At 31.6% G+C, this 18,723-nt stretch overlaps 1 protein-coding gene across 2 annotated transcripts in view; it reads left to right on the plus strand.

The window, feature by feature from the left end:
- The window catches only part of LOC124953475 (protein N-terminal asparagine amidohydrolase), a 44,097-nt gene that overhangs the window by 13,144 nt on the left and 12,230 nt on the right, over positions 1-18,723 (plus strand). Inside the window, exon 3 of one of the 2 annotated variants that reach the window (XM_047504910.1) lies at positions 3,502-3,596. The exons of the other annotated variant lie outside the window; for it this stretch is intronic. The gene's annotated coding sequence lies outside the window, so the exon portion shown is untranslated. The remainder of the gene's footprint in view (positions 1-3,501; positions 3,597-18,723) is intronic. 2 annotated transcript variants of the gene reach the window in all.

The following is an 18,723-nucleotide window of genomic DNA, read 5'->3' on the forward strand; positions in this document are numbered from 1 at the left end:
CCATCGACGAGAAAATTTCTTACGTTAGATTACGTATGCCCAAGTGGGAAGCACGCAACTTTTATTTCCGACATTCGGCTTTTTTCTTACTTTTTTTTTTCTTTTTTTTTTCTTTCTTTCTTTTTCTTTTTCTTTTTTTCTTTTTTTTTCTTTTTTCTTTTTTTTTGAATCATAATAATTTAGAGCGGATATATGACGGAATTGATTTTAAATGGGACACACAGTATATATAGGTAGAAATGGCATGTCTATCTACTATCCACGGATATTTGTTTGTGAATGTATGTATATATGTATGTATGTATGTATGTATGTATGTATATATGTATGTATGTATATATGTATTTATGTATGTATGTATATATGTATGTATGTATATATGTATGTATGTATGTATGTATGTATATAGGTACATAGTGCAGTGGAGATTTATGTATTAGGAAGCATTGTTGCCGAGAACGGTGCATCGTTGCATAACGCGCTCTATGCACCGTACGAAGTCGACGATAATCGAATATCTATTTCGAATGGCGAGTTCGATTAGATTTCTCGAAATATTCTCTAACGAGCTTTTTCTTCCCAACGAATACTCCGTTAAATATCTTATTTATTATTCGTCGAAAATTCTTTGAAACGTTTAAAACGTGTTAATTGGCAAAAAAGGGGTTGATTCGATAATTAAAGAAATCATTTATAAGAACTTTCGAAAGAACTAGCGATTATATATGTGTGTGTATATATATATATATTTTTTTTTTTTCTTTTTTTTATATGTTTTAATATCCATCTTTCTTATTTATTCATGTATTAAAAAATATTGTTTTTTATCGCTGTTTCTTTTTCTTTTTTTTTTTTTTTCCTTTTTTTTTTTTAACTAGTTCGATCGTTTTCCTTTTGAATAAATTAAATCAAATGCTTTATAAAATTAATTTATATATTGAAATATAAGCGCGCGAAGGATAATGTAGATGTTAAAATTAAAAGATAATGAAAAATTAAATTATAAAAATAATATAATGTAAAATACATATGAATATTTATTATACTTCATGTATATGTAAATACATATACATACATACATACATACATACATACATACATATATATATATATATATATATATATATATATATATATATATATATAAATTAATTTCAAACTTATTATTAATTCTTCTGAATTTATTAGGAAAAAGAAAAAAACTAATCGTTTCTCTCTCTCTCTCTCTCTCATACACACTTTCTCTCTCTTTAAATAATTAAATAATTATTAACAATATACGGAAAGAGATTTATATAAAAAGAGAAAGGCAAAAAAATCAAAGGGAGAAAGAGATGAAGAGAGAGAGAGAGAGAAATAATAGGATTTATATACGATCTCGATCTTGATTTCGATTTTTATCAAACAAAAGATCGATGATCGCGAACATTGTATAAGTAGGAAGAAGTACTTCCATGGTTAGATACTTGTATCGTCGACTTCGAGGAGAGGTAAAATGAGCGCCAAAAGAAAAAAAAAAAGAAAAAAAAAGAAAGGAAAGAAGATAAAAGGAAAAAAGAAAAAGAAACGATATAAAGAGAATAATAAAAAAAAAGGGAAAAAAGAGAGAGAGAGAGAGAGAGAGAGAGAGAGAGAAAGGGAAAGAAAGAAAGGAAAAAAGAGAAATTAAAAATAAAAGAGTCATGGCGACGAGCGTAGGTACGAGGACGCGTAAAAACAATCGAAGGATGTCGTACCCCATAAATATGTAGAAGAGAAGCTTGAACGGCCACTGTATGCAAATTCACTTTGCCTCTGCTAGTTGCTGCCGTTGGCTGCTGTTGCTTTATACTTCTCTTTCTTTCCTTCTCTCTCTCTCTCTCTCTCTATCTTTCTATTTTGCATACGATCACCCGATAGATTCCGTGTCACGAGAAGGATAAGACGAAGAAGGAGAAGGAGGAGGCCTGGTAGAGAGGGAAAAAGAAAAAAGCAAAAAAGGGTTGATCGCAGGTGCGCAGATTTTCTTTTTTTTCTTTTTTCTTTTTTTCTTTCTTTATTTATTTTTCTTTTTTTTTTTTTTTTTTTTTTTTTTTTTTTTTTTTTTCTTCTTTTTCACGAACTCGAAGCAACGTAAAAATTGTTGTTGAGGAATTCCAAAAAAAGGAAAAAAATGTCATCAAAATTTTCTTGAGAAGGAAAAAAAATATATATTTATTTATTTGAAATTATAATCGATAAGTCATGTAATTAAAATTATGTGCAGACGCGTACACGTACACACATACATATACATACAAAGATGCACACGCATATATTAGAATGCATTTTTTATTTAATCCCCAATATGTTGTCGTGAAATATTATTATGATTTTTTGGCTGAAAAAAATAAATGTTTTTTCGAAGGGAAAAAGAAATACGTGATAAGAGATTATACGGTAATTTTAATTATTAAATTCACACAGCAAGTAAAATGATCGGTAATTAGGAAACGATGTTACGTAACGATAGCAACATCATATATATATATACACACACCATTAATCGCATTATAGTAATATAGTAATTGTATAGTATATAGTAGTAATATAATATGTTGATTATAATATATCGAATATTTTAGAAGTATGTATAAGATTAGAGAATAACGTGTGGCAGCTGTGTTTCCCCCTTTTAATACTTAAACCAAAACTATAAACAGAAAGAGAGAAATGAATAGGTAAGAAGACGATATATATATATATATATATAGTTTTGACCTCTGATCAAAGGCTTCAACTTCCGTTTGAAAATTTACGATTTCCTTTATAGTTCCTAAAAAAAAAAAAAAAAAGAAAAGAAAGAAAGAAAAAAAAAGAAAAAAAAATGAAAAGAAAGAAAAGGAAAAGAAAGAAATGTCCGTGCTTGAATAAATTCAAGAATTTTATTATTTTTAATTTTAAATTGTTTTCATTTATATATCCCTTGTGTAACACAAATGCATATATGCATATGTATATTAACACCACATCTGTTTCGTTTTCTCGTCTTAGCGTGCAGTAATAAGATGGGTCAAAAGTTTTGATGCTAATTTAAAAATCAATTCACATCTTTTCGAGATCATGTATATTAATCGTAATTTTTTTTATTGAATTGTAAACAAAAAAAGAAAAAAGAAAAATAAAAGGAAAAAAAAATGAAAAGAAAAAAAAAACTTGCTTGTTGTGTTCCAGTCGAATTCATTGAATCGCTTGAGCTATTGAATTCATCGAGGTTATTGAATGATTAATTTAATTGCAAGATTACTTTTTTTTTTTTTTTCTTCTCTTTTTAATCACCTTTCGATGGTTTATCAAACTTTTGACCCACTCTGTTGCATTCGCGCGCATAATCTTTTCTTTTCCTTTTTCTTTTTCTTTTCCTTTTCCTTTTTCTTTCTTTTTATTTATTTATTTTTTTTTTTTTATTTGTTTTTTGTTTTATTCTTTTCCTTGCGCAGTAATAAATACGTAAGAGTAATAAAGTAATCTGAATATGTGCAGAATGATGCAAGGAGGGACGAAGGGGTCGAAGATATTTTAGAAATGGCGGAAGGCACGTGCCCGTTTTATTAAAGAGGATTACGATAAGCTGCAAGGTGAGTTTTTCTATATGACTTTTGTTTTACTTTCTTATTGAAGTTTTTTCTCTTTTCTTTTTTTCTTTGCCTTTTTGTTTCCTTTTTTTTTTTTTCTTTTTTACTTTTCTTTTTTCTTTTCTTTTTTAACCTTCTCCACGCGGAGATTTATCAGGAGGCCATTTCATGCTTATTTTTTTCTTTTTCTTTTTCTTTTTCTTTTTCTTTTTCTTTTTTTTTTTCCTTTTATTTTTTGTAAACGATCGCACAAACGTATTCCACGATATTAAGACGTGCGAACCAGTCATGAATTTTCTTTCAGGTCCCGATACATATCTAATGTTTGCGCATTGTGTCGACATCGATGGATTATTATTCCTTTACGTGTGTTTCTTTTCTTTTCTTTTCTTCTCTTTTTTGTTTCCTCTTTTTACGACATTTTTTCTTGCGTCGTTGAAAAGGTTAAAAAAAAAAAAAAAAAAAAAGAAGAAAGAGAGAAGAAAAAAACGAAAAGAGAAACGATAAAGAGAAAAAATTATTTTTTACTAAGGGCGTGTTAAAATCTATTTCCTTTGTTTTTTTTCTGGCTGGTGGTTTCTTTTTATAATAAAAAAACTTTCTTTTCCTAAAAGCTTATTTTATATATTCACAAGAAAAATATAATAATAATAATAATAAATATAACAAATCTCTCTACAGAGAAATAATAACAAGATTTTTATATTACGACTTAAAAACAAACGAACAATATATATATATATATATATATATATACACGCACACACATTTTTTTTCTCTCTTTTTTTATTTTTTCCCTTCAAATAAGTCATATATAATTACCAAACTTATTCGTGATATCTCTAGTGTTAACGTAATGCATAAATAAATTACTATTACGTAACAAATATCTCGATTCCAAAGTAAAAGAAAATATATAAATAATCTGATTGTCTCTATATATTTATATCCATTATATATACATATATACATATACACAAACACATATATACATATATAAATATTTGTGTTAAGCATACGTGTATCACGTGTCCACTGATTTTGATATCAAAACGACAACTTATATATGTATGTACATACGTATTTAATTACATATAAGAAATTGAAGAAAGAAAAAAAATATATATATATATGTATATATATATATATATCGTGGATTGATTTTAGAGATAAAAATTTCTAAACCATCCTTGCACGTTGATGAGACTACCTTATATGACAAAATCATTCAAAATCAAATCTCCATTGGCTTATTGTCTCTCCCTCCTTATTTCTTCTTTTAAACATTTCACATTTCTTCGGTTGCTCTCATTTAAGCTTTTCATTTATCACTGAAGTCGTAAAACTTACGCGTCACCCGTTATCTTCACCGACGCTTATTATGCGGCTTATCGTCTCTCTTTCTCTCTCTCTCTCTCTCTCTCTCTCTCTCTCTTTCTCTCTCTCTCTCTTACTCTCTCTTTCTCATCGTTTCTCGACGAGGGAAAAGCTATAAATTTAATAGTCTCTGGTGTCGAGGGGTGGGGCTGAGGATAGGGTTGGGGTTGGGCTTGGGGTGGAGGTGAGGGTGGGGGTGGTAGAAGAAGAAGAAGAGGAAGGCAGAACTCCTTTGCCCGTATATGAAAACCGAAATCGATCCTCGAGAGAGATTCGACTCGGTGTTTCTAGCTCTCTCCAACCGATTTTTTCTTTTTTCTTTTCTTTTTTTTTTCTTTTTTTTTTATACATTCTTTCTCTCTCTCTCTCTCTCTCTCTCTCTCTCTCTCTGTCCTCTATCTATCTATCTATCTTTCGCTCTCTCTTTCTTTCTCTATCTCCTCGAAGTCGATTCGTAGAATAATCTTATCGGGCAAGCGAGACCCATATATTTATTAACGATCGTTAAGATCGCCTCGAAGAAGAGAAAATAATGAGAGCCCGACCTCTATACCGGGTGGCATAAATTTTCATGGAATATGCGCGAGTTTATTATATGGTGGAAAGAGAAAAAGAGAAAGATCGTGCTTATCTATCGATGGAACCATATTTGTCAACAAATCGATAAGATTTTATGTTTTCTCTCTCTCTCTCTCTCTCTTTTTTCTGTGTTTTTCTTTTCTTTCTTTCTTTCTTTTTTCCTCCGTTTCGTTTTTAACAACAACAACAGCATTTCAAACGGATGATTAGAAGTCATTCCGATATCTTTCCGTTGAGTTTTTTCATTTACGATTTTTTATTTTGTTTATTTTATATATACATATATATATATATACACATATATATATATATATATATATATATATATATATGTATTTATTTTTTTATTTTTTATACTTATTTTTCTCTCAATTTTTATTTGCGTACTTAATCACAACATAACAACATCTATCGCCGTTGGTTATGAAAGTATGGTAGTTTAGATAAAAAAAGAAAAAAAAGAATGAAAAAAGTTAAGAAAGGCGAGAATTAAAAAAAACAAAATTAAGAAAAAAACAATCGTAGTTATCAAAAACGAACGATAAAAAGAAAATATATATATATGTATATATATATATATATACACATATATACATATTATTTCGTTGATTTGATATCAACTTTTTTACATTTTGTAGAATTATAAATCTTAATATCGTCATTAAAATTTTAGAATGTAGTTTTTAGAGGTATGTCGATAATTTCGTTTATGCTCGGTATTTCCTTTCACCCTTTTCACCGCACTTTACCTCATCTCACCTCACCTCACCGCATCTCACTTCACCTCACTCCACTTCACCTCACCTCACTGTTCGCGTCCACGTCCTGTCCTGTAAGTTATTGAAAATCAACGGACGGTGAAGGTCCTGGCCGAAGATATTACAGGAATTCGCCGAGCGGAATACGAGTTTGCTCGATAAATGATTCACGAGACAGGACTCTCTTTGATACTCGATTTAACCGTACTCTCTCTTTCTCTCTCTCTCTCTCTCTCTCTCCCTCATTTTTTTCCTTTCGTTAGAACGGATGAAAATGAACAACGAGAAGGAAAATAAAAAGGAAAGAAAAAAATGGGGGTGGGATAGGGATGGAGAGGGGGAGGGAGAGAAGAAGGATGAACGAGGCCAGGACGATGCCGGATAAAGGCATTATTGTCGATTGTTCTTTCATTTTATGTACAGTAGAATCCATGATCTCCTCTCTCTCTCTCTCTTTCTCTCTTTCTCTTTCTCTGATGCGCTTTAATGCGCACGAGTACATCCAAGAGAGTATAAAAAGCGAACAGATTAATTAATTTCCTTATATTGATTTATCGATACAAACGCGAATTAAAGTTCGATTAAGTTTCATCTCGATTGAAAGATTATGAGGATTAAATTAAAATTCAATCATATGGATAAGAAAAAGAAAGAAGAAGAAGAAAATAAAATTGGTAAAGGGAAATTAAATCTATTTTCTTTTTTTTTTTTTTTTTTTTTTTTATAACATTGAACGATCAGTTTTTTTTTTTATAACAGAAACAAAATTAGATATACATAAAAATACATGTAGGGAAATTAAATAAATAGAGTCAAATAAATATATAAAGTTTTGTAAACAATATCTCTTTCTCTTCCTCTTTCTTTCTCTTTTTATCTTCTGCGTCATCAATCGTATATTTAAATGCGGAGATTCTTCTTTTTTTTTTTTTTTTTAAGTTGGTGTAAAATATTAAATTTTGAAATCGTACACCCTGTATATTATATTGCTGAGGTGAGCCAAAGAGATCTTTCTCTTTCTCTCTCTCTCTCTCTCTCTCTCTCGTTCGACGCGGCGGATATAACGAAGGCGTCCTTCTACGAGTCACGTATTGCATGTCATAAATCGAACCTGATTGGCCAATAAAACCGAACCGATCCCTTCCGATTGGCCTGCTATTCGCCCACGTGCTCCACTAATGAACACGTGACTTTTTCTAATTACACTCCATCGCCAATCATGTGGCATAGATTTTTCTTCTTTATCGCACCTTTTTCGCTTATCTTATTTTACCTCGTAAGTATTTTCGATTATAAAAAAATAATACACACCTAAGTATTTATATATTATTATAATCATGCATATATATATATATTTTTTTTTTTTTTTTTTTTGAACAATTTTCAAAATATTCTGGAGACATTTTTGTTCTTACAAAAATTTCACAATTCTTTTTTGCATTTTTCTTTTTTTTTTTTTTTTTTTTACAAAATTCGTTGTTCAAAATTTTTGGCATTTCTACTTGTTTCTTTTTTTTTTCATCTTTTTATTTGAATATTTTTGAATATTTTTGAATATTTGATTATTACAATTTCGAATATTTTATTATTTTTACTTTGCAGTTAATTAATCGAAATTATGAATACTATATCCTTTTTATATTATATCATTTATTATTTTTGATCATGTTCGTAAGAACCAGAAAAAAGAAGAAGAAAAAGAATGCAGGAATAAAATAATAATAATAATGAAGAAATCTCAATAAAGAACTGTTTGATGGTGTATCGGTTTGAACCGTGTAATAATGAGAATGCGAGAAAATAAGAACAAAAAAAAATCATATACATGTGCATGTATTCATACGTGCGGATTCGTATGCATTATGCATGCGTACGTACGTGTACGTGTATGCATGTGTGTGTGCGTGTGTGTGTATTGCAATGTGACGTCGACCCCGTATTATCAACTCTTAACTTATATTCGATTTCCTTCTTCTTACGTTTTCTCCTTTTGCTTCTATCCTTTTGTATTCCGCGTAAACAGAGTTCGAGATTGGTCCGGTCAATAATTTATCACTTTTTCCCGTGTCGCGACGAGACAGAGCAAAATTTTCCTACAGATAGCATGTTCGACATGGACAGTAAACGATTATGCTCTCGACTATATCCACCCACCCCCGCGAGAACCTTTTTTCTTTTTATTTTCTTTTTTTTTTCTTTTTGTTTCTTTTTTCTTCGTCTTTTTCTATTCTTTTTTCTTTTTTTTTTCCTCTCTCTCTTCTTTAATTATCATCGTTTCAACACCCGGCCTTCCTTTGTTGCTCGATAACGATTCCACTGGTTAATAATTGAAAATCATTTGCATCTAATTGCAGGTTGTTAACGCGTGCACGCGCGCGAACGCGCGCGCGCAAAAATCCATCGCGATTGGAAAGAAGAATAATTTATTGATTCAAATATTTTTGTTCGAATTTCGCGCTCGATGTACGGTCGGTAATTATTTCATTCTCAATCGATAATATAGATCAGACCAAATGATTTTTCTTTTTTTGTTTTTTCTTTTCTACCCTTAAAATTTTCTTCTAGAGAAAAAAATCTGCTCCGTTTTATTTCTTTTTTTTTTCCTTTTTCTTCTTCTTTTTTTTTTTTTTGTTTTTTCTTTTTTTTTTTTTTTTTTTTTTTTTTTTTATCCAGACTTACAAATGATACAGTGTGAACGATTAACGGGTTCAATCAATTGATTTGTTTTATAATTTAAAAAAAAAAGAGAAAGGAAAAAGGAAATAATAATAAAAGAAAAGAAAGAAGGAAAAAGGGAAAGGGAATATTAATGCGCATGTATAATTTATTTCTCATCATTTGTGAGACGATGCATGCATTCCAAAAGAAAAATATCTTAGATCAGGAGGAAAGATAAGAAGATGTTAATCTGTGGACGATGATGCGTAACCAAAGTATATTTTTAATGTGCTTTCGTGTTCTTTGCTCTTCTATAATTATACTTCGAAAGATAATCGCTTAGGGCCTTTACCGTCAACCTCTCCGTGCTATCGGATATCATACACGATGTATGTATATTTCATTCTCTTGATCCCGCGGCCTGATTACTTGCTCGATGGAGATCCGTATCTGGTGGTAATTAGGCATCTAATTAAGCCGGACAATTAATCATCGAGCGCGTGCGCGCAGCACGTGTATCGCACTTATGTTCCTGTCTATCTATGTATGTATGTGTCTATTATATATACATATACATATATATATATATATATATATATATATATATATATATATATATATCTTTATACGTCTACATATAAATTTCCATTCGTTTGCAAATATTCATATGAAATTTTTGCACGAGTTCCCCTATATTTACTTATTTATTTATTTATTTATTTATTTGGTTATTATTAAAAATTATTATATATATTACTTAATATATTAAAATCTAATAATAATAAGAAGAAGAAGAAGAAGAAATAGAAAAATATTTAAATATTATATTTATATTAATATTCAATTTTTTTTTTATTTATTTATTTATTTATGTATATATATATATATATATATATATATATATATATAAATTTCTTTTTATAACAAAATGACGAAAAGAAACATTTTTCTCTCGGTATGAATTCCAACGAAATCGAATGGGGCTCTACCTTCGAAGTCTTCAATGAAATTACCGCCCGACCATTAGAACGCGCATCCATACACAAAGAGAGAGAGAGAGAGAGAGAGAGAGAGAGAGAGAGAGAGAGAAAAGGCAAAAGAGATAGTGGTCGCGCGGCCCTTTTGCACACTTAAATAAATAACCGCGGTGCTGCCTCCCGCGTGTGTAATTACGCGTGGCTGAGTTGCATCACATACACACACACACACACACACACACACACTTTCTCTCTCTCTCTTTCTCTGTGTGTGTATGTATTTGTATGTGTACTCATATGAAAGAGAGAGAGAGAAAAAAAAAAGAGAAAGGGACGGGCTCTTGGCGTGCATTCTGCGAGTAATCGTTAGAGAAACGAAGAAGAAGAAGAAGAAGGAAAAAAAAAAGAAAAAAGAAAGTGGGAACCGATAAAGGGTTTCTGGAATGCCGGTACTAAATTATGTTCCTTTAAAGGAATGGAACATCGGAGAGATAAGCTGTCGTTTCTGTCGCTTATACGCTACCTCTAATACAAACCTCCTCCCTTTTCCCGCCATTTTCTAACTCTAATTAAAGTAGGTATTTACAAAAAAAAAAAAAAAAAAAAAAAAAAAGGAGAACGGGGCATCAGGCGGAGGAGTGATCGATCAGACTCCTTTGAAGATCTTATTCTATCTACTTTAATGTAATATCATTTTTTAATTAGAACAAATGTCTATGCAATATATCTTGACGCATACACGTACACACAGAGAGAAAGAAAGAGAGAGAGAAAGAGAAAGGAATGTATTCTGTATGTATGTGTGCGTATATATATATAAATATATATATATATAGTAATTAATATATACTTTCGGCGGTCACTTTTTTTTTTGGTTAAACATTTGTAATTAAAACATATATGTATATAATATATTTATAAGTGCATATATATATATATATATATATATATATATGTATGTATATATATACATATGTAGGAATTTAGGTATACTTTTGCCGATCACTGTACGTCTATGAAGATGTTCCTTGTATTCAATCCATTACTTCTATAGTGATCACCATCCCTCTCTTTATTACTTCTGACGGTTAGGCTTCTCCTAGGAATATGAATAAAATTAGCTGGATCCGGTTTCTACGGCTCCTATCGCTTAACGCTTATTCTATCTTCTTCTTGTATCTTCTTCTTTCTTATTTACCTTCGTCCATTTCTCTCTTTCTCTCTCTCTCTCTCTCTCTCTCTCTCTCTCTCTCTCTATTTATCTCTATCTCTATCTCTCTCTTTCTCTAGCTTATCGCTCGTTGATTATACCGGAAGTAAAGATATACGGGTATATACGTACCTATGGGCGAGCCCACAAATGCACGAGCATAATTCAATATTCATCATTTTTTCTTAGAATAATGGTGGGGAGAAGGGTGGAGTGAGGAGGGAGGTGTGTAGGGGTTGATACCTAAAGTAATAACTCTTTCATTCGGTTAGCGGAACGCTAATTACGTAAAACTATCGTTAGCTTTCGATGATTTCGATGATTTATCTTTGGCTTTTCTCTCGATAAATCGTATCGATTAATCATCCGATCGTGAATTCGCTGCCAACCTCCTCTCGATGACTTATAATAAATATTTTAATTAGTTAGTTACATATCTTTTTCTTTCTTTTTTTTTTTTTTGTTTTTTGTTTCTTTTTCTATTTTCCTTCATCTTCTTCCTCTTCTTTTTCTTCGGATGATTAACCCTCTAATTAATTAATTAATTTCTTACGTCGATAAAACTACGATTAATAAACGAAAGAGAGAGAGAGAGGAAGATAAAAGATTTGATTAAGATTCTTACCATTGGTAAATCACATTTTGATACGACCACTATTTGCAATGATCAATTATTCATTACAGATACTTTTTCTTTTTCTTTTTTTTTTCCTTTTCTTTTTTCTTTTTTTTTCTTCTTTTTTTTTTACAATTTTTATACAACTTTTTCTACAGTCTTCATTACTGATTAATGTCCTTTTAATACAAAAACGATTGACGAATCGTTCCGTATCGATAGATCGATGTTGTAACGGTTTTACGAAAAAAAAAGAAAGAAAGAAAGAAACAAAAAATGTATGAAAAGGATAATAATGTACGAGGAGTGATGAGAGGGATAATCGATTTTAAAAAAATCATTTTGAAAGTCATTGACCACCCGTTAAGAATTCACGGACCACCCTGTAGTACGTAAATCACGTACATGAATCGGATTGATCGATTATCCTCCGTATTTAACAGACACATTAAGAGTCATTGATCGACGTATATACATAACTATATATACATATACATATATATATATATATATATATATATATATATATATATATATATATATATCATCGACGAACGAAACTATTCCGTAGAAATCCGATTTATTCATCTCACGACGTTCGAATTCTCAGTGAATTTTTTTTTATTTAATTGGCAATAAGGAAGTAAAGAAAAAAAAATTAATAATAATAAAATGTCGAGAGAAGGGGGGACCGTTATTTAAAAGAAGACGGCGAGAGAGAGAGAGAGAGAGAGAGAGAGGATTCAACGACTCAACGAACTCAAGAGTGAGTCTCGTCTCGTGCTTAAGAACGTACGATCGTTCACGCTAAAGCGCATTTAAGGGGCGGGCTATAAGGGCGCGGGTAGGTAAAAGTGAAAGAAAGAGAGAGAGAGAGAGAGAGAAGAAGGGAGGTGGAATAAAGAGAGAGAGGGAGGAGTGAGGGTAATTAAACGACGGAGGGCCGGAATTCTCGCGGCTATGGAGGAGATGCGTGCATCTCGGATGCTGCTCTGCTGCCGACCGACCGACCGACCGACCAACCGAGACGGAAATAGAGAGGGGGAGGAGAGAGAGAGAGAGAGAGAGAGAGAGATAGCCATACCTATATCTATATCTAATTACGTAGATAGATAGAACTTATACGGGGTGAAGCATTTAGAAATTATTCATTTCTATAATATACATCTTCGTTTTCTTCTTCTTTTTTTCCTCTTTCTCTTTTTTTGAACAAGTTGGACGACGACGACGACGACAAAAACAGACGAAAAAAAAAAAAAAAAAAAAAAAAAAAAAAAAAAAAAAGAAAAGAAAGAAAGAAAGGGAAAGAAAAAAGCAGTTTTCGTCCAAACGAAATAAATGCAAATATTAACTTGTTCCTTTTATTATCCCTTTTGCTTATTGTTTCTCAATGGTTTTCGTCGAAAAACCAATAAAGAAGATTTTGAAGATTAATCGAAATATAAAAATGAACTGCCTCACCCTGTATATATATCCTCTTTGCGCGGGTGTGTGAGCGAGCAAGCGAGCAAGCAAGCAAGCACGGAGAGCTCTTAGAAAGGCCAATAATTAAGGTAATGGCTACTTTTCAAGTGGATTTCCGTGTGGCTCGATCCTCGCGCAGCCTCCACCTCCGCCTTCTCCTCCTCTTCCTCCTCCTTCTTCTCCTCCTTCTCCACCTCCTCCTCTTCACTCTCCTACTCTGCCGATTACGGTCACGAAGGGCTCCGCCGGTTTCCAGCCCTCTTCTCCGTCCCTTCTCTTTTCTTCTCCTCTCTTCTCTTCTCTTCTTCTCTTCTCTTTTCTTCTCTTCGCTTGGCTTGGCTTCTCCTTTCCAGTAACATCCCCCATCCCCACTTCTCGTCCCTCCCTCATCGTCCCTCCCTCTTTCATACACCATGGAAATGTTGTTCTATCTTTCTCTTTTCCATAGCCGGTTGGTTCCGTCTTTATACCGTGTCTCGACCATATCCGTCTTCTTCTTCTTCTTTTTCATGTTCTTCATCTTCTTCTTCTTCTTCTTCTTCTTCTTCTTCTTCTTCTTCTTCTTCTTCTTCTTCTTCGTCATCTTCTTCTTCTTCTTCTTCCTCTTAATCTCATCTCTCTCTCTCTCTCTCTCTCTCTCTCTATGGTATTCTCTTTCATTCTCGATCGATATCTCTCGATAATTCTGGCCGTTCGAAACGGGTGTGGAGCCAATCGCAAGCCAGCACGCGTCTCTTCCCTCGATCTTTTATCGTTAAAATTGTCTCCTATCTCGATAGCTCTTTCTCTCTCTCTCTCTCTCTCTCTCTCTCTCTCTCTCTCTCTCTCTTTCTCTCTTTCTCTCTGTCTCTCTCTTATCTTTCTTTGAGTTTGACCAATAAGCAATATCGGAATTTTTAATACATATATCGTCCGTTTATATTATTTAGTTAGTTAAAAGTATGAAAAAAATGTTTAATTTCCAAGAAAGAAAATAACTATCGTATAAGTATGCTATTCAATTATTTTTATACGTTGGACATTGAAAATTATTTACAATGAAACAATATTGAGAGATATAAAATTTGTTTTTATTTGAATGTAATATAATAACGATTTTCAAAAAAGAAAAAAAAAAAGAAAAAGAAAAAGAAGAAAAGAACTACCATGTTATTTAAATATTATTAAACTGTTAAAAATTCTATACATTTTGACCAACTTATTCTATCTTATTGTTCATAAGCAATTTTTTGAAGGATAGAATATTATTTCTTTTTCTTCCTTTTTCATCTTCTCGTTAGGAAAAAAAATTTCGACGAATTTTTTATTTTTCGATACAATTGAAACACGAGAGGGTAGGAGACGTGGAGAAAGGAGGGGAAATTTTCTCTCTTTTTTTTCTTCCTTTTTCCCCCCCTTTTTTTTTCTTTTTTTCCCTCAAGTCGTCTTATCTACATTATTTATCTTCGCTTGAGATATATGTACTCGTAACACTCGTGTTATCTCAGTGACTAAGCTTTTTAGATTCTCTTTTTCCTTTTTTTTTTCTTTTCTTTCTTTCTTCTTCTTCTTTCTATTTCTTTTTAATTTTTTTCCTCCTTTTTTTACTCTATCACATGTGTATATTTCATGTATATACGTAATACGTACCAACTCCTGCTCGTTATATTATTATCTTTAACGAAACGATGCGTAAGATGTTAATCGAGAATTGAAAAAATAAATATATATATATATATATATACACATAAATTATATATTCATAAATTTTGATAATAATTCTGTAATCTCTCCTTTGGATAAAACAAAGAGTAAAATTAACGAAATGGATATTATAAAGTTTTAATGATTTCTTTTTACGTGTTGTTGTGAGTTTTGTTCACAAAAAAAAAAAAGAAAAGAAAAGAAAAAAGAAAGAAAGAAGAGATACAAACAGAGAGAGAGAGAGAGAGAGAGAGAGAGAGAGGGAGAGAGGGAGAGAGGGAGGGAGAGAGACAAAATAATAAAAAGAGAAAAAGTTGGATTATATAATAAAAGATAATATAATAAAAATAAAAAGAAGAATCATTCGGTTGACAAGCTCTTTAAGAAGTAGAAGAAGAAGAAAAAGGAAAAAAAAACAGAAAAGAAAAGAAATAAAAATAAAAAAGATAAAAGGGAAAAAAAACACGGAGAAAACAAGAGAAGAAAATCAGTGATCATTGATCAGAGACAAGTTTGAAGATCACAGAAGAGGAAGATGATAGTAGAAAGAATATATATCTCGGCAAGACGATCATCAAGCCGGCCGATCGATCTTGAGGGAGGATCGATCCATCGATCGATCGATGGATCGATCGATCGATCGCTTGCTTGCTTGCTTGCTTGCTTGCTTGTTCGATCGTTGGAGGAACTGATTTTCTCTCTCTTTCTCTCTCTCTCTCTCTCTCTCTTTTGGTCCATCGCTCCCAAAGAAGAAAAAGAAGAAGACGAGGAAGAAGAAGAAGAAGAGAAGAAGAAGAAGAAGAAGAAGAAGAAAGACGCAGACGAAGAAGAGCGTGTAAGGACGACTACGACGAATAAGAAGAAGAGAAGAAAAGAAAATAAAGGAGAAGAGAAGACCGATGGTCGCGATACGATCTGACCGAAGAGAAGAGAGAGCCGCAATGGAAAAAGGTTTTAAACGTATACGAAACGCTACGTCGTCGATAGCATCTCTCTCTCTCTCTGTCTCTCTCTGTCGCGCTCGCTCTCTCTCTCTTGCGCTTTCTCTTTCTATCTCTCTCTCTTTTTCCCTTGGTATGTATACAGGGTGGGCCAAAAGTTACTAGGTGATTCGATCAAAATCAATTATTCATTTTCTTAACTGAAGATTAATTTCTTTCTCTTTTCTCTTTCTCTCTCTCTCTCTCTCTCTCTCTCTCTCTCTCTCTCTCTCTCTCTTTCTGTCTATCTATTTATCTTTCTATCTACCTATCTATCTCTCTCTTCTTCAGATTTTAAAATTACTAGTTTATAAAATAGGAATAAGATTAATTAATTATGCAAGATTAATTATTTAGTGAAGGATTATTGGAAAGAAAATTGATTTATAAAATTGTTCGTATTGTTTTATAAAATTGTTTGAATCGATTAAAGAAATTTTGATCTACCTAAAAAAAACTTTTGGCTATCACCCTATATGTCTCTCTCTCTCTTTCTCTTTCTGTCTTTTTCTTTCTCTCTTTCTCTTTCTGTCTTTCTCTTTCTCTATTTTTCGAACCCTCGCTCATGAAGGGACTGCAACGTCCGGGACTACAGTACAGACTCTCTGACGAGAATTTAAAAAAAAAAAAAAAAAAAAAAAAAATCCCTTTACATCTGATTAAAGGAACGATCTCGGTAGAAAATCTTAGGAGTAAGTTCGTCTCTTTGGATGTTTGCCTTGAAAGGAATAACGATACCAATTCTCTCTATGTTTTGATTCCTCTAAGATATTCGCAGTAAAATATAGGACTTTATTCTCTTTTAGTACTTTATTTTTTTCTTTTTCTTTTTTCTTTCTTCGTTCTGTTCCTTCATTAATTTATGCAATTATCGTTTTTCATTGATTCTCTAGATACCATTTTATAGATCAGAAAATTAAGGCCATTTATGAAAATAGAGCCTGAAGAAAAATTAAGGCCTGCTAAGGAGGGTAAAATAAATAAATAAATAAATAAATAAAAGAATCATTCTTTGAAATATTTTTCGATTTTCTTTATTTTTTTTTTCTTTTTTTTTTTTTTTTTTTTTTTTTCTTTTTTTTTTTTTTTTTACTGTAAAAGAAAAAAGAGAGAGAAAAGAAACAGACAAAGAAGAAATTAAGAAACATTACACATCGTACAAAAGGAGAAAAAAAGAAAAAAGAAATAAGAACATTACGCATATCGTACAAAGAATTTATCATCATCGCTATCATCTTTAATCATTATTATCTTAATCATTATCATAATCGTCGTCGTCGTCGTCGTCGTCGTCGTCGTCGAAAGGACATTTTTCTCAATGACGATCATCGCGTCGCGTGGTATTTCAAAGGTTTTCTTCCGTCGTGATATCCGTTCCCCCTTTTCGAGAGAGACGCGAAAAGGATTCCCATGATGCACGGAAAATTAGAAGCACGCCGACCCACGGTATATGAGATTATACGGCACGGTGGGCATACGCGGCCATTGTTGCCAACGAAAATTACACTCTTCAAAATCCATTGTACCAGATTGCAGGTCCCGTCGTCGGATTTTCTTCGACGACCGTGAATCACCCCCTTCCCCCCTACCTTCCATCCCTACTCACCGTTTTTAAGTCCAGCGTAAATAATTTCTTTTTTCTCAATTTCTCTCTCTCTCTCTTTTTTTCTTTTTTTTCATTCTCATATACACACACACTCTCTCTCTCTCTCTCTCTCTCTCTCTCTCTCTCTCTCTCTCTCTCTCTCTCTCTCTATCGATTAATTATCCGAGAATAAAATATTATTTCATGATATAAAAAATTGTGAAAAAGAAAAAAAAAAGAAACAAGAAAGAGAAAGAAAAATTTAATTCAATTCAATTTAATTTAATTTTATTTTATTTAATTTAAATCATTATAGATATAAAATCATTTGAACGAATAATGTTCGCGTGTCGTCAGTTAAACGATTGATTTTTTTTTGTTTTTTTTTTTTTTTTTGTTTTTAAGGATAGATAAGATCTTATATATCGTACGACCTAATGAGATTAGTATAAACAGTAAAGGTTATTATTGTATAAGAGTACTTTCGAAAACGACTATCGAGTCTTTCAAAGTTAAGTTACATAGCAGGACATAGATCTCGTTCGAGCATTCCGTTCCAGGTTGACTTGAGGAAAGAAAGATCGACAAAATATATATATATATATATATATATATATATATATATATATATATATATATACATATACATATACATGGGATCGAAGGAGAATACCGTGAGACGTACGATCTGATAAAGATCATCCGAACGAACGGAACAACCGAGGCGAATGGAAATTTTACGAGGGACAAATTTATCTTTTATATGGCTTGCTCTCTCTCTCTCTCTCTCTCTCTCTCTTTTTCTCTCTCTTTCTCTCTCTCTTTCTCTCTCTCTTTCTCTCTTTCATTCTCTCTTTCATTCTCTCTTTCATTCTCTCTTTCTCTCTGAAAGAACGATCACGAATATCAAAGCGAAGTTAATCGATCACTAAACTCGAGAACTTTTTCAGAGTTTGAAAATGAACTCGATCACGATTGTTATACAATATCTTACGATCACTTTTTGTTTTCGTAATACGTACAATTGAAAAATTTTTATATGTTATTCGATCGTAAAGGAAAAGAAGAAAATATATTGGTGTAATATTTTTTATAGTCAAAAAGACGTTTTCAATTATTCCAAATCCGATTCTCGTATTTAGTATGATCGATTGAAAAATTATAAATTATTTTTCTTTTCTATTCGTATTTTATAATTTAATTTTATATATATATATATATATACATATATTTATATATTTTT

Source organism: Vespa velutina, chromosome 12 (genome assembly GCF_912470025.1).
Source record: "Vespa velutina chromosome 12, iVesVel2.1, whole genome shotgun sequence".
NCBI classification, from domain to species: Eukaryota; Metazoa; Arthropoda; class Insecta; order Hymenoptera; family Vespidae; genus Vespa; species Vespa velutina.